Source organism: Diceros bicornis, chromosome 14, assembly GCF_020826845.1.
Source record: "Diceros bicornis minor isolate mBicDic1 chromosome 14, mDicBic1.mat.cur, whole genome shotgun sequence".
NCBI lineage: Eukaryota > Metazoa > Chordata > Mammalia > Perissodactyla > Rhinocerotidae > Diceros > Diceros bicornis.
In genome coordinates, this window is record NC_080753.1 from 40,414,118 (window position 1) to 40,428,780 (window position 14,663).

The window sequence follows — 14,663 nt, forward strand, 5'->3', positions numbered from 1 at the left end:
ACGTGCCCTAAACAATTGTATGGGTCTAACTCTGTCCCACAGGGTTACTTCACTGCCCCTGGAGAGGATCCGACTGAGGGCAGAACATATTAAACATGAACTCAGCAAAAGCACAGTGAAAAACTACTGTTTCTGTCACGGACCGTGAGGAAAGGGAGAACGATAATATGTCACCATGGGAAAGCTCTAGCTCTGAAATAATTTCACTATCTTGAATCGGCAAGTGAAGGTCCCAGCTACCAAATGGATTTCCCCATTGGAATTCTGGGACACTTCCGCAGGTCATTTATCTCACTATAAAAACAAGGTTGTGATTGTTACCTGATTTTGGAAATATGGCCACCTCGGAGGAGGAGGTGAGACAGCCTCTCTGGGCCTCTCACATCTTTAGTGTTATCCTCTCCCGATGTCGCCCAGGATGCTGGGTAGGGCTTGATCCCTCCTCCAATCTTCCAGAGAAAGGTAGGCTTGGCATAGGAAGACACTAGAATCCTGAGACAAGAATAAAGTAGGGTTAGGAGGAGGAAGACTTAAGAGAACATTGGAAACTGGAAATCAGGGCTTTACTCAGCGTTTAATTTTAAAGAAATTAAACAATGATGAGGAAAGATCAACCACAGAAACTCTGATGCTCTAGGGGTCAGAATCCCTTCTCATTCTAACTGTCTGTCAGAAACTTTGAGATTTTGAGTCAGAAATAATGGGAAAGGCTTTTCTCCACCAGAAAAGACACAGTAAGTTTTTTTCCTTCCTTTCGTTTTTGAGGTCAATAGACAAAGACTCTGGTACATCTGCCTTTCAAGTCATGAGTATGAAATCGAGTTATGTCTCTCTACCCCAGACATTCTGGTCAGATTCACTGCTTAACCATTTTGACCTCCTGAGCACTCACCCGTGTACTGAGATTCTGCTATATGCTCACATCATGCTCTTCTACAGCAGGGTTTCCTGCTTTTTCCAGAGAACACTCAAGTTTTTGAGCTTGTTTACGTTCTTTTCTTTCCTATGTACTGTGTGAAACCTTCGAGGGAAGGCTATTTTTTTCCTAGAAAGAACCCTGGCGGATTCTAACCTCATCTGTAAATCAATTCTTCATGCCTCTAATGAGCATCTATGATACAAGCTCCGTGTGAGAGTCCAGCATTCCACACAGAAAAGCAGTAGCTGAGGCTTGCTAATCAGTTCCTACTACTCTGACTCCAATCCACGTGGAGAATCCCTCACTTCTCATTTTCCATATGAAGAAATATGTGAAGGATTTATGAGGTACCACTATTCGTCTAACTAAGTCCACCGACTGATGTGCAAAAAGTTCTCATAACCCCCGGTTGCCTTTATATGTAAAAATTACTCCAGTGACAGAGTTAGAAAACCTTTAGCACAAGGAACTCATCAAATGAGGAGGAAGGAGAGACTACAAGGTGACAACCTTCCTGGCTCTTCCCCTGAAAGCTAAATGTGCCACCTCCACACTACAGACCCTCGTCATTGCTGAATGATAGCCCCACAGTAAAGATTATCACCTACTTCATTATGCATTTTTCTTTTTTTTTTTTAATTTTTTGTTTATTGCAGTAACATTGGTTTATAACACTGTATAAATTTCAGGTGTACATCATTATACTTCTATTTCTGCATAGATGACATTCAGGGTATTATGCAAAGTGAAATAAGTCAGAGGGAGAAGGTCAAATACCGTATGATTTCCTTCATTAAGTAGTAGATAATAACAACAATAAACAAACACATAGAGACAGAGATTGCATTTTTCTTATTTGCTTCTTGTCTGTTTCTCCCACTCCTTTCACCTGGGATGTAGCTCCAAGAGGAAGGGAGTTTTTGTGTTTTAATAACTCTTGAATTACTGCACCCAGAACAGTCCAATAGTAAGATATATGCTCAAGAAACATTTGTTGGATGATTAAAAGAATCAGTGATTTTACATTTCCTCTCTCCCCTTTACTCTGTTTAGGCAACCTTCAGAGAACAAAGTTGGAAGAGAAATTTCTCCTGATTCTTCCATGTGATGGAGAAGAAGAGCAAAAATATAGTATAGCTTGTAGTTTCTGACTAATGTAAATTTCTTTACCACTCATTTTACTCAAAGCACTGAGAAGCCCAACAAAGTACAAACCTGATTTTACCATCTTCTGCAAATATTGGATGGCTTCTTTATCTGATACATTCGCTAATTTTACTTTGTGTTTCTTTTCTTAGTGCACTTGACCTATGCTTTCTTTTTACTAAGATAACATTATGCCAGGCCACTGAGAAAACACCGGGGGTGAAAAAAGACACCACATGCCCTCTCTGAGGCTTGAACTCAGGACCTTCAGATTATGAGACTGACGCGCTGCCAACTGCGCTAAGAGGGCAGCCTCCAACACTGTTTTGTATTTAAAGGAAAATATGAAATATTATTTTCCAAGCACCCATGCTTTATCAATTCCCCACTTTTAAAGAATACAATCAATACTACTTGAAAATCACTCCATAGAAATCAGTGCTGCAACTGAAGAATTTCACACCCAAGAGCGTTGTAGTCCACACCTTTTCAGTATTCACTCAAAGATAGGACCATCTGGGCTGTGGGACTGAGGACACACTGCCTGTCTTTTTGCTTTTGTGTTCTAATGATGTGGTTTTTTCCTGCCCTCAGAGATCTCAGTCATATTACAGCTTCCATGTTCTCCTTTGTGAAAAGAAACATAGGAAGTGCCCAGTTACATGTATTAGTTCACTGATTGAATGAATGAATGAATGAACGAATGAGCCATTAAATAGTCCTCAAATTTGTCTACAGTCCATACTTTTGTCTTACTCTATATCTCTACTTGCATCTACAGGACTGGAGACATTTTCCCCACAAAACCACAGACTGAACTGATTAAAAGTCCTCCTGGATTTTTTAGCCTGATGTGCCATTAATTATACTTAAGAGATTTGTGGAGATTATCTCAAATAGTCCAATTGAATTTCGGCAACAAAACTATGTATCATAATCTGCATTTTCCAGTATAATGGAGGCTCAGATACGTTAAGTAATGTCCCTAAGCTCTCAGGGCTGCTAGGGGGCAAGACTTGAATTGAGAAGCAGTTTTTTAGATTTCAAAACGTGAGCTCTTTCTCAGCTCCAGCTCATGATCTCTCTGCCTGTTCTTCACAGTAGCCCACTCATCCATATACCAAATGTCTAGTTCTCAACCTCTTCTGTGCCAGCCTTTTGGACTTAGACTTTCAAGTCAACCTTGACTCATTCTCCTCCTGCAAACACCACATCCATGACTTCCCAAATACTGAACAGTGTTCATGTGCAACTCTTTAGAATCTATCACTCCCTTCCATTCATTCAGTACATATTCATTGGAGACCTGCTTTGTGCCAGGCGCTGTAGTAGGTTCAGGCGGTTCAGAAGGAATCTGATAGCCCAAGCCTTCAAGCGATGGAAGGATAAATATGGACAAGGGACCATCCACTTCCAGTTTCACCACTTTCAGTCTCCCTGGCCCTTACAGCCAAATACCTCTTTCTAAAATATCAGTTTCATTCATTTCACTCTTCTGCACTCTGACCATTCTTGAGTTCTTAGTTTTGATATAATCTTGCTTTTCTCTCAATCTTTGGCCCTTCCTTCTACCTACATTGTGATTTTGCTCTATAAGGGCAATTAGATCCATGGGTGGATGGTGTTGTTTAGTTCTTCAATGTGTGTTCCCATTTGTTATCTACTAGATCTATCGATTAATTTGAGAGGATTGGTAACATCTTCACCAGTAATTGTGAATTTTTCTATCTTTCTTTTCAGATTTATCAGCTTTTAAAATGAGTTTTGAAGCTCTATGTCCAGAGTCATACACATTTAGGACAGTTATTTCTTGGTGAGCTGACACCTTATAATTATGTAACATCTCACATTATATTTGGAAATTTTCTTTGCTTTGAAGTCTACTTTGCCTGATACTAATATATCCACTTCAGCTTTTTCTGATTAATGCTTATTTGGTGTATCTTTTCACATTCTTCACTTTCAATCTTATATATAACTTTTAATCTTGTATATAACTTTTAATCTCACATATAACTGTATTTTAAGTGAGTTTCTTACAGCCAGAATGTTTATTTTTCATATATTCTGACAATATTTATTGATTAATTGATATGTTTAGATTATTTTAATTTCACGTTATTATCCATAAGTTTGCTTATACACATACTAATTGTTGTTTATTAATAGTTTGTTCCCTTTGTTTTTCCTTCTTCTTTGCTTCTCTTCCTACCTTCCTTTGGCTTATTTAATCATTGCCGGTAGGTGGTATAGTGACTACTATATACATACTTAACATTTCACAGTATACTTAGAATTAGTAAATTACCATTCAAGTTAAATATAGAAACCTCACTTTCATTTAGTTCCTTTACCATAACCCCTTATGTTATGTATGTAGTACTTTTAGATACAATGAAAACTACATCAGACAGTGTTATAATTTTCTCTGTCAAACATCAAACATACTTTAAAGAGATTATGAGAAGAATAGTAGTCTATTATATTTACCCAGATATTTCCTATCTTTGCTACTGTTTCTTCATGCCTAGTATTTTAAGCTGCCTTCTGGTATCATTTTCCTTGTCTCAACAGCAGACTTACTAATTCTTTTCTAGCACTTCTGCTAGCAATGGATTCTCTCAGTTTATCTTCAAATGAGAACGTATTTCTTCCACCTATGTCTGAAGAATATTTTGGTATACTTAGCACTCTGGATTAACGGGTCTCTTCTTTCAGCATTTAATAAGTGTTATGTCATTTCTTTACATCCCCCATGATTTCTGATGAGAAATCCACAATCATTCAGATTGTAGTTTCCCTTTAGTTTTCCTCTGGCTGTTTTCAAGAATTATTTTTCTTTTGTTTCTGGCAATTGAATTGTGATACATCTGAGTGTGGATTTATTTGGGTTTATCCTGCTTGAGGATTGCTGAACTTCTTGAATCTGGTTTATGTCTTTTGCCAAATTTGGAAAGTTTTCAGACATTAATAATTCAAATGTTTTTGTTTTCTCTTTTCAAGGGTCTCTTTCTCCTCTTCTTTTGGGTCTCCAATGATGAGAATATAAGACTTTTGTTATTTTGCTATTTGTCCATGAGGATCTGTCCATCTTTTAAAACACACTTTTATCACTGTCATTTAGATTGGGTAGTTAGTATTGTTCCATCTTCCCATTTAGTGACTTTCTCTCAGTCATGTACTTCTGCTGTTGAGACAATCTAGTGTTGTTTTTAATTTTGGCTAACACATTTTTCACTTCTGAAGTTTCAATTTGGATATATATCTTTTCTTTATCTGCCAAGACTTTCTAACATTCCATTGATTTTCAAGAGTTCTCACCCCTAATTCTCAGAGGATTTAATAATCATTGTTTTAATGTATTGTCAGATGATTACAACACCTGTGTCATCTCAGTACTGGGATCCGTTGATTCTCTTTTCCAAGTGAATTAACATTTTATTGGTTCTTTATATGGTGAATAATTTTGTATTATAACCTGGCCATTTCCGTTTATGTTATAAGACTTTGTGTCTCATTCATATCTTACTGAGAATATGGCCATTTTTGTTTTTGTAGCCACTTGACTGCCTTGTGTCCAAGTTCCAAGTACTGAGCAGCCTTCTATGTACTGTAGCTTCAAAGTCCATTTCATTTTCAAAGCCTTTACCATACTATTTGGAGATCTTTAGAGTATGTGCAACTCGCTGGCCAGTGTGGACCTGGGCAGTGGGCTGTCACTTGTTTCAGGTATCAAAGTCTATGATATGTCGTTTAGGATCAAAGCCACTTATTCGCAATTCACAGGTGCGTCCAGGAGTTCACAAACAACCTTATGTGCTTGCTTTCCACAGTGTGTTTTCTGATATTTTCTCATTATCTGGGACTTTGCGTTTCAGTCCACTGAAAGTGACAAGAAAGCTGGGGCATTCCCCCCCCACCCCCCCCACCCCCCCCCCACCCCCCGCTCTGCTTTGCTCTTCTCAGGACTGTGCCACATTTTGGGCCAAGCTGCAGGAGAAAGAGGGAGAAAAAGAGCAATTTGGTATGTTCCTTGGGATCAGAAATCCTCTGAAGAAACAGAAAACAAATTATAAATTGAGAATGGAAGTACATACCTACAGACGCCAGTTGGAGGCAGAACAGGCTTGTCATATTCATCCATTGGTCATAAACGAGAGAAGCGTCCAAATTCCTACTGTGTTCAAAGTATCTAATATTTTGTCATTCATTTCAATAGGTTGGCAGATTTGAGGTTGTCACCTGGAGATCCGAAGTGGAAGTTGTAAAAAGCTGGAGAATGTGGGCATCGATCCCACCACCTCTCACATGCTAAGCGAGCGCTCTACCACCTGAGCTAATTCCCCACTGTGTACCGGGCTTGCCCCACTACTCCCCTCCCGGTTTTCAGTGTACCAGTCTCCACTTCATTATTCAGTCTTCTGGGCTGCTCGAAGTACAGGAAATGTCAAGGCCCTTAACGCGAAACAGGGACTCGAATAACGGCGTACCTTCTGAAAGATGACCATGGGCAAGAGGGAGGTGGCTACCTATTCCTCTGCGAGGGAAAGGAGGAGAAAGTTGCCATGGGAAAACTGCAGCACCTACACCATTCACTGTTTCAAATTTTCCAGGACAGAGGATAACACGTCCCAGTTGGGAGGACTCACCCAGAACAGCCCAGCTAATGTTGCACACCTATTTCGGAATGATTATCTGTTTCTTAAAAACAAAAGCAACAACAAATTGTTCTCATTGCTCTGACTTCGCTCCAGGTACTGTGGTTTCACCCAGGGAATCCTACAGTCCTCATTTTCCATATAAAGAAATATTTTAAGGATTTACCACCCCGGGCTTTATGTAACACCATTTATCCAACTAACTCACCTAGTCCTATGTGGAACAGGCTCTCATAACCTCCAATTGCCTTGACTGGTAAAAATTACTCTGGTGACAGTGTTTGAAAAGCTTTGGGCACTAGAATTCCAGTAAGCGAGGAGGAAGAGAAACTAAATAGGATCTTCAAGGTGACAATTTTCCTGCTTGTTCCCTTGAAAGCTAAACATGCCACCTCCACGCTCTGGCCCCAGTTTACTGTCTAAACATTATCCCCTAGCTTATTATGCATTTTTCTTATTTCCTTTTTGTCTGTTTCCTCCCAGTTCTCTCAACAAGGGAGGGAATTTTTGTGTTTTTTTGTTCTTGCATCACTGCACCTGGAACAGTCCCACACAGGATATGTGTTCAGGAAAGTTTTGTTAAATGAATAAATGAATGAATGACTTTCAGTTCCTTTAGCCCACAACTGCAGATTAGGTGACTCAAAATATGAAGCTGGAAGAGTAATTTCCCCTACTTCCTTCATCAGATGGAGAGGAAGATTGATGATATAATATAGCTTGTAGTTTCCAGTGTAGTCTAATTTCTTCACTTACCCATTTTGTCAAAACACTGGGAGGTGATTTAACCATTCTCAGTGGGGCCAGGGCCAAACTATAAATGGTTGACTGATGACGGGATTTTTATTTGTTTGTTTTGATTTTCTTTTTGGGTGTTTTTACTCTGTGTTCCATTTGCAATCTTTTTTTTTTTTTTAATATGATACATATACCAATGTCCTATTAGACATGAACCCTCTCGAAAATTGGAGCAGACCTCCAGGTTATGAGACTGACGTGCTGCTAACTGCGCTAAGAGAGGAAGCCTTTCTGACTTGCTCAAAGTCAAAGTAAAATATCAAATCTTATTCTCCAAGTGCAGCTGCCTTGTCAATTTCCAGCACTTAAAGAACACAATCAATCCTCCTTGAAAAATCACCCCATATATGCCAGTGCTGCACCTGAAGGATTTCACACCCAGGAAGGGTGGAGTTCACGCCTTTCCAGTATTCACCCAGCAGTCCGAAGCCCTGACCTGCAAGAACAGAGACAGTTGTACCTGTCTTTTGCTGCTTTTCCCCCTCTTGTGTTCCAACGAACTGACTTTTCCCTCAGAGATCTCAGTCAAGCTTACACTTTCCATGATTCCCAACGTTCAAGAGAAATATAAGAGGTACTCATTTCACAGACTGACTGAGTAAATAGTCTTTAAATTTCTCTCCAGTCCATACTTTTCTGTCTTACTTTATATCTCCATTTGCATCTACAGGACTGGAGACATTCTCTCTATAAAAAACACAACTGAACTTAGAAGTTTTTTTCAATCTTATCTGCCATTAATTATACCAGAGATTTATGGAGATTATTTCATGTAGTCCCATTGAACTTTGGAAACAAAACTATGTATCATAATCTGCACTTTCCAGATATAATGGAGACTCAGAGAAGTTAAGTAATGTTCCTGAGGTCCTAGAGCTGCTAAGCAACAAAGCCTAAATTGAGAAGCAGATTTTTAGACTCAAAAGGTGAGCTCTTTTTCTGTTCCAGCTCATGATCTCTCTGCCTGTTCTCCACAGTAGACCATTTATCCACAAACCAAATATCTAATTTCCAGCCTCCTCTGGGCCAGCCTTTTGGGCTTAGACTACCAAGTCAACTTTCACTAGTTCTCCTCCTTCAAACACCACATCTATTACTTGCCAAATACTGAAAAATGTTCTTGCGCAACTCTTTTGAATCTATCACTTCCCTTCCATTCATTCAGTACTTATTCATTAGAGAGCTGCTCTGTGCCAGGCACTGTAGTAGGTTCAGGTGATTCAGAAGGAATCTGATGGCTCCAAACCTCAAGACATAGAAGGATAAAGAAAGCTTCTCTTGCCAAGCAGCCAGAGAAAAAGAGCAATTGGGTATGTCTCTTGAGATCACAGCTCTTCCAAATAAATAGAAAACAAATTATAATTTGAGAGTGGGTCAACATACCGAATGCCAGTAAGAGGGAGTGCAGACTTGTCTCATTCTTGCCCATACTTGGTCATAAACCAGAGAAAGGTCCAACTTCCCTAACAGTTTCGAGAATAGAGGTCTCAATATTATAACCGGGAGAAGGTGAGCATTGACCCCATCACTTCTCACATGCTAAGTGAGCACTCTACCACCTGAGCTAATTCCCCACTACCTACTGCACTGGTTCTCCTGCTGCCTCCTTAGCATTTTTTCTTTCTTTTTTTCCTTTCTCCTCCTTTAGTTTTTCGGTGTACCAGTCTCCACGTTTTCTGTTCACTATTCTGGGAGCCCCCAAATACAAGAAATGTCAAGGCCATTAATATAAATCTAGGACTCCACTAGGGGCGCATCTTCTCAAAGATGACTCAAGGCAACAGGGCGATGGCTGCCTACTGCTCTGCAAGGGAAAGGAGAGAAAGTCACCGCGGGAAAACTCTAGCTCTTACACCGCTTCCCATTTCAATTTTCCGGGACAGAAGCGAACACGTCTCAGCTGAGAGGGCTCATTCAGAACGGCTTCGCTACTGTAGCAGAGCAATTACCGCATGATTCTCTTCTTTTAAAGAGAAAACCAAAAAACAACTACACGAATGGGATTATCACTCGTTCTTTTTCCGTGGGGCCTCCGAGAAGGAGGTGGGGTGATTTATTCTGAATTGTGGAAGGCATAAGAAAACACCGTTGTTTCCGCTCGGTTTCGAACCGAGGACCTCTCGCGTGTTAGGCGAGCGTGATGACCACTACACTACGGAAACTCCCTTGCTGACCCATCTATAGAGATAAATGCCACATAGCTGCGAGGGCACGTCATTTAGCGATTACATAATCACACCATACCAGAGAACAGCAAACAATACAAACTGTTACAGGCCAGAGTCATAGGAAATAAGAAGCGAGATCATTTCAGAGTGAAGGAATAAAAAATGGACATTGAGAGATGCAGAAGAGGAGTGAACATAGGATGGCGTGAACACAGGATATAGGAATTCCTGTGTTAAGAAATATACCTGTTCAATTGGAGTGCTGTGTGTTTGTGTGTGTGTGTGTGTGTGTAAAATAGACACGGAGGGAAATAGTAATTGAAAAGCGTGGACACATGGAGATGTGTTGGGGACAATATTGTGGAGGCTTAAGAACCTTTGAAAAAATTCCAGGAAAATGGCTGACATGATCACATTAAAATTTTAGGAAAGAGTTCTAATTTTGAATACCGAAGAGTTTGGAAATGGGTAAACTAGAATTGGAGAGAAAGGAAAAGAAGTTACAAAGATACTAAAGGATTGAGGTGTATCCTGTTAGCTCCTGAGATTAGCAGTAGCATGAGTCTTTCTGCATCTCTAGTGCACAGTACACAGCCTGGCACAGGATGCATCTTCCATAATCATCATGTAATGGATAAAAGAGTAGATAAATGAGAAGAAAGAGAAAGATTCTGGAGAGGTTGTGCAGGAAAGATCTACAGTATTTGTCAAGAGACTGCATGTAGAGATTTGAGGGAGAAAAAGGAATCAAAGGCTCTTAGAAGACTTGAACCTAGGTGGCAGACACAGAAGAGATTTTTGAATTAATATACGATGAAGGGAAGAATACACTCTCTCATTTATAAGTAAGTTATAAGTACTTGTTATATGAGTGAATGAATGAAGAAACTGACATGGAGAAAAACAGATGATGAGACTGTGAACTTGGTTAAAGGAAAAACTCATATTTTTGATTGAGAAAAAATCAGCTTTCTGGGTCTGGTTTTGTTCCTTACAACCTAGTGACCTGTGAAAAATGTTTTAGTTCCTCTGAGCTTCAGTTTCATCTGTAAAGTGGGAAAAATGATATTTAGGTAAGATGCACAGCTAAATCAAACACCTTGCATAAAATTAACATTTTTTTAGTACAATTTCTAGCATATGGTATTCAAAGAGTCTTTGTATGTGGAGTATAGTTTGCCTGTCAGGAACCTGCTCTCAAGATGCGAGGGGAAAATTTAGTGAAGGTCTTTTGCTACCTGCTGATTTGCTCATTTAGTTTGTAGTAACAGGCTTCTTAAAACACAAAAAGAAAAGTGGAGGAATGGAATATATTCATTGCAAGTAAGAAATGATTTTCCAGACAAAATGGCTTTGTCCAAGGATCCAAGTAGGCATTTGTGTCTGGATTCTTTTTTCATTCCTTTTTAATCTTTCTTAGGCTGTATTCCAAGGCCCCAGTTGTTGCTATGCTTCTCTCACAGGCTCAGAGAGATAGCAAATGGAAAGAGAGACTCTCCCAGGAACTACTATGGTGCTTTCTCCAGCCTGCAGATGCCTCCTTTCATCCAGACTTTATGGGGAAGAAGCAGCACAGTCTCATCTTCAGAGACCAAGCTCTGGACAAGCTAACCTTCAGAAATCCATTTCTCAGGGTCATTTCGGTAACATGCAAATAAAAAATGACACAGCACATATCTCCTTTCCACTTCCTAAGAAGAAATCAAGGAGGTAAAGGTGGAATCCTGTAACCCATAATCAGATATGTCACCATTTTGTCACTGGTCCCACAAAGAATAGAGCGTTTTCAAGGATACTTCATCCAGAAAGGGTTAATGCACTGTCTACACTGTCACCATTCTGAATGTGACTACTGTCTCCTCTTCCTCCCTCTAGCTTCCAAACTCACAGAATGTGAAAGATTTCTCTTCTACCTAGTGTAAGAATCCTCACAAGCCACATTAGTCAAACCCTCCAGCCCTCTGCATTTTGGTACTCTCTTGAAGAACCAGGAGATACGGGACTATTTTATGACTTCGCTGTTAGAGAACAGAAAGAAACTGGAAATTAAGGATCCACGCAAAAGAAAATGGTTAAAAGAAAATGCCTGCAAAAGGAACCCACTTTGAATTCTGTTCTAATTTTCCCCCAAGGTTTAAATGATTATCAACTGTGACCAGGTTATAAAGGGAGTCCTGAACATCTGTGGTCCTTACACCTTTATTTGTTATTCCTTTATTACAAAATGGAAAATTCTGTTTGGGAAAAACAAAAATCATGTATTATAAAAAATTGCCATTCATCAGTAAACTTCAAAACACTGGAAAAGGCACAAAGAAAGAGAGAAGTAAATTGCCAAATGAAGATATTAATATTTTGCAAGTGTGGTAGGATGGTTTATTGAACTATGAGTTTGTATTTGATCTGCCTATTCCCTATCCTTACCCATTATCTGCATTTCAAGTTAGAAACCATATTTTATGGCTTAACTCCAGGCAGTGGGGATATAGTGAGGTCAAAACAGTTATTTGAGCCTAGACTATCTCATATTATAGAGGATACATAGAACGCTTAAAAAAAAAACTTCATAAGACACTTTCTAAAGCATACAGTGTTTAAGAGGATGGTGGAATAAGTTGATGTGATAGATACTGAGCATATGGCTTTAGCTAGGGAAGTGGTCTCTGTAGCAAAGTGACATTTGATTTGAGGACTGAGTATCAAGAAGTAGACACCTTATTAAGTCTGAGTCAAGATTAGAAGAGATATTACTCAGGAGCTGGCAGCTGATGAAAGGGCCTCTGGAGACAGCTGGAAAACTAGCCCAAACAGAGCCCAGTTACGAGATACACACAGCAGAGCCAAAATGTAAGAAATTTCTCATCTCATCTCAAGACCATGCATCACTGTCCTAAGCAAATGTTGGGTTTGCTGAAGGACCACCCATTCACAGAGTCTCCAAGAACATCATCCATAGGACTCTTTGCGTCTGAAGGCGCTTTAGCTCAGGTTGAAGGAGAGGAAAATTTTTCAGTGACGAACAAAATGCAAGGACTGTTCCACACTCAGCATGACAGAATCATGACCTTCTTTCTCTTCCCTTCATATTTTTGGGTCTCATCAGGTTCTGATCACAAATGGGAATGAAATACATAGCCAACAATACCTGCTGGGATTTTTTCTAAAGTTTAATCAGATTTTAGCAGCCTCTTGGAAAAGGAATAATTTTATCTTGGGTTCTATGTGTGGAAATTAATACAACCTGGTTGTTTCCTAATTTTGCAGGCACCTCTGAAAGTTTTGATCTGCACTGTCACTACAGGTACAGTGATGGTTGGATCCCAGCAGACAGATAAAGAATTTCCTCAAGGAAGAACCTCACAAAGATCGTACTTTTATTCTTCTTTCATGAGTTTTCTCTAAGAATTCCCCTGGTTTCACAATATTCTTTTTTTCTGACAGTCTGGGACTTTATGATCTCCTTCCACACTCATGTATCTCGGCTGTCACACCCTCAAATTCTCTTGTACATCTTGTCTCTCTAAGTGTCTCTCAGCAGCTTTCCTTATTTATTCTCATGCTAAATGATCCCAGAAATCTCACTTACAAAGTAGTGGAGAGGACTTTCTTTCACCAGGGTCTCTCTGTTCAGAAAACAGGAGTGGGTGGTCCACCCTCCCAATAGCCCAAAACTATGACTCTTGAGATGAAAATGCTCAGCACAACCCAATAGAGATGATGCTTACTCTCTCCACAGCATTTTTCAGCTCTTCCTTTCTTGTCTATAGCCCATAGACAGGGAGTATTGGTCCAAGACTGAGACTGAGCTGACTTGTGTGTAAAATAAAAAAAGAACCAGAAATGCATAAATTGCCATTTTTTAAAGAGGTCCAATATTTCCTGGAGTTGAGTTCAGGAGAGAAGCTCTGAGGATTGCAGGTGCCTCTCAAGAAGAAATGAACAAGCAAAACTGGAGAAAACAGGTATCTTTTCCACCAGCTCTGAGTGCAAAACAGGAGGTCTAACATTTGACCTAATTTCAATGCTCTAACCCTGTTTTTGACCTGTGGTAATTCTAGACATGTGCCCTAATCAGTTATGTGGTTCTAACCCTGTACCACAGGGTTATATCACTACCACTGAAGAGGTTCCAACTGAGGGAAGTTCACTTAAACGTGAACTCAGCAAAAGCACAGTGAAAAACTATTGTTTCCGTCAGGGAATGTAAGGAAAGGGAAACCTATAGTATGTCACTATGGGAAGGTTCTGGGTCTGAAACAGTTTCACTATCTTTAATTGCCAGAAGGGAAGTGAAGGTCCCAGCTGAATAGGCTTCCCAGTTAGAATTTTGGGAGTCTTCCACACATCTTTTAATCTCACCATATAAATAAGCTTGCAATTGTTAACTGATTTTGGAAATACAGCTACCTCGGAGGATGAAGTGAGACAGCCTCACTGCTCCTCACATCTTTACAATTATCCCCTCCCAGTGTGGCCCAGGTCGCTGGGTAGTACTTGATCCCTCCTCCAGTCTTCAAGAGAAAGGTAGCACTGGCATAGGAAGACACTAGGATCCGGGGACAAGAATAAAGTAGGGTTAGGAGGAGGAAGAATTTTTAAGAGAACATTGGAAACTGGAAATCAGGGTTTTACTCAACATTTAATTTTAGAGAAATTAAGGATGGTCATGAAGGATCAACAACAAAAACACTGATGCTCTACGGGTCAGAATTCCATCTCATTCTAACTATTTGTCTGAAATTTTGAGATTTTAAGTCAGAAATAATGGAAATAGCTTTTCTCCATCATGAAAGGCACGATAAGTTTCTCTTCTTCCTTTCTTTTTGAGGTCAATAGATAACAACTCTGGTGCATATGCCTTTAAAATCATGGATATGACACAAAATTGTTTCTCTCCACAATGGATGTTCTGGTCAGATTCACTGCTTAACCATTTTGACCTCCTGAGCACTCACCTGTGGCCTGAGACTCTGC

The 14,663-nt window shown here is 39.7% G+C and overlaps 3 non-coding genes across 3 annotated transcripts; all 3 read right to left on the reverse strand.

The window, feature by feature from the left end:
• Positions 1 to 2,302: 2,302 nt before the first annotated feature.
• Positions 2,303 to 2,375, reverse strand: TRNAM-CAU (transfer RNA methionine (anticodon CAU)). Its single transcript has one exon. It is a non-coding gene; the product is annotated as a tRNA-Met (tRNA).
• A 3,963-nt stretch (positions 2,376 to 6,338) lies between these two features.
• On the reverse strand, positions 6,339 to 6,411 carry TRNAA-AGC (transfer RNA alanine (anticodon AGC)). The gene has a single exon. It is a non-coding gene; the product is annotated as a tRNA-Ala (tRNA).
• A 3,199-nt stretch (positions 6,412 to 9,610) lies between these two features.
• On the reverse strand, positions 9,611 to 9,683 carry TRNAV-AAC (transfer RNA valine (anticodon AAC)). Its single transcript has one exon. It is a non-coding gene; the product is annotated as a tRNA-Val (tRNA).
• Positions 9,684 to 14,663: the final 4,980 nt, after the last annotated feature.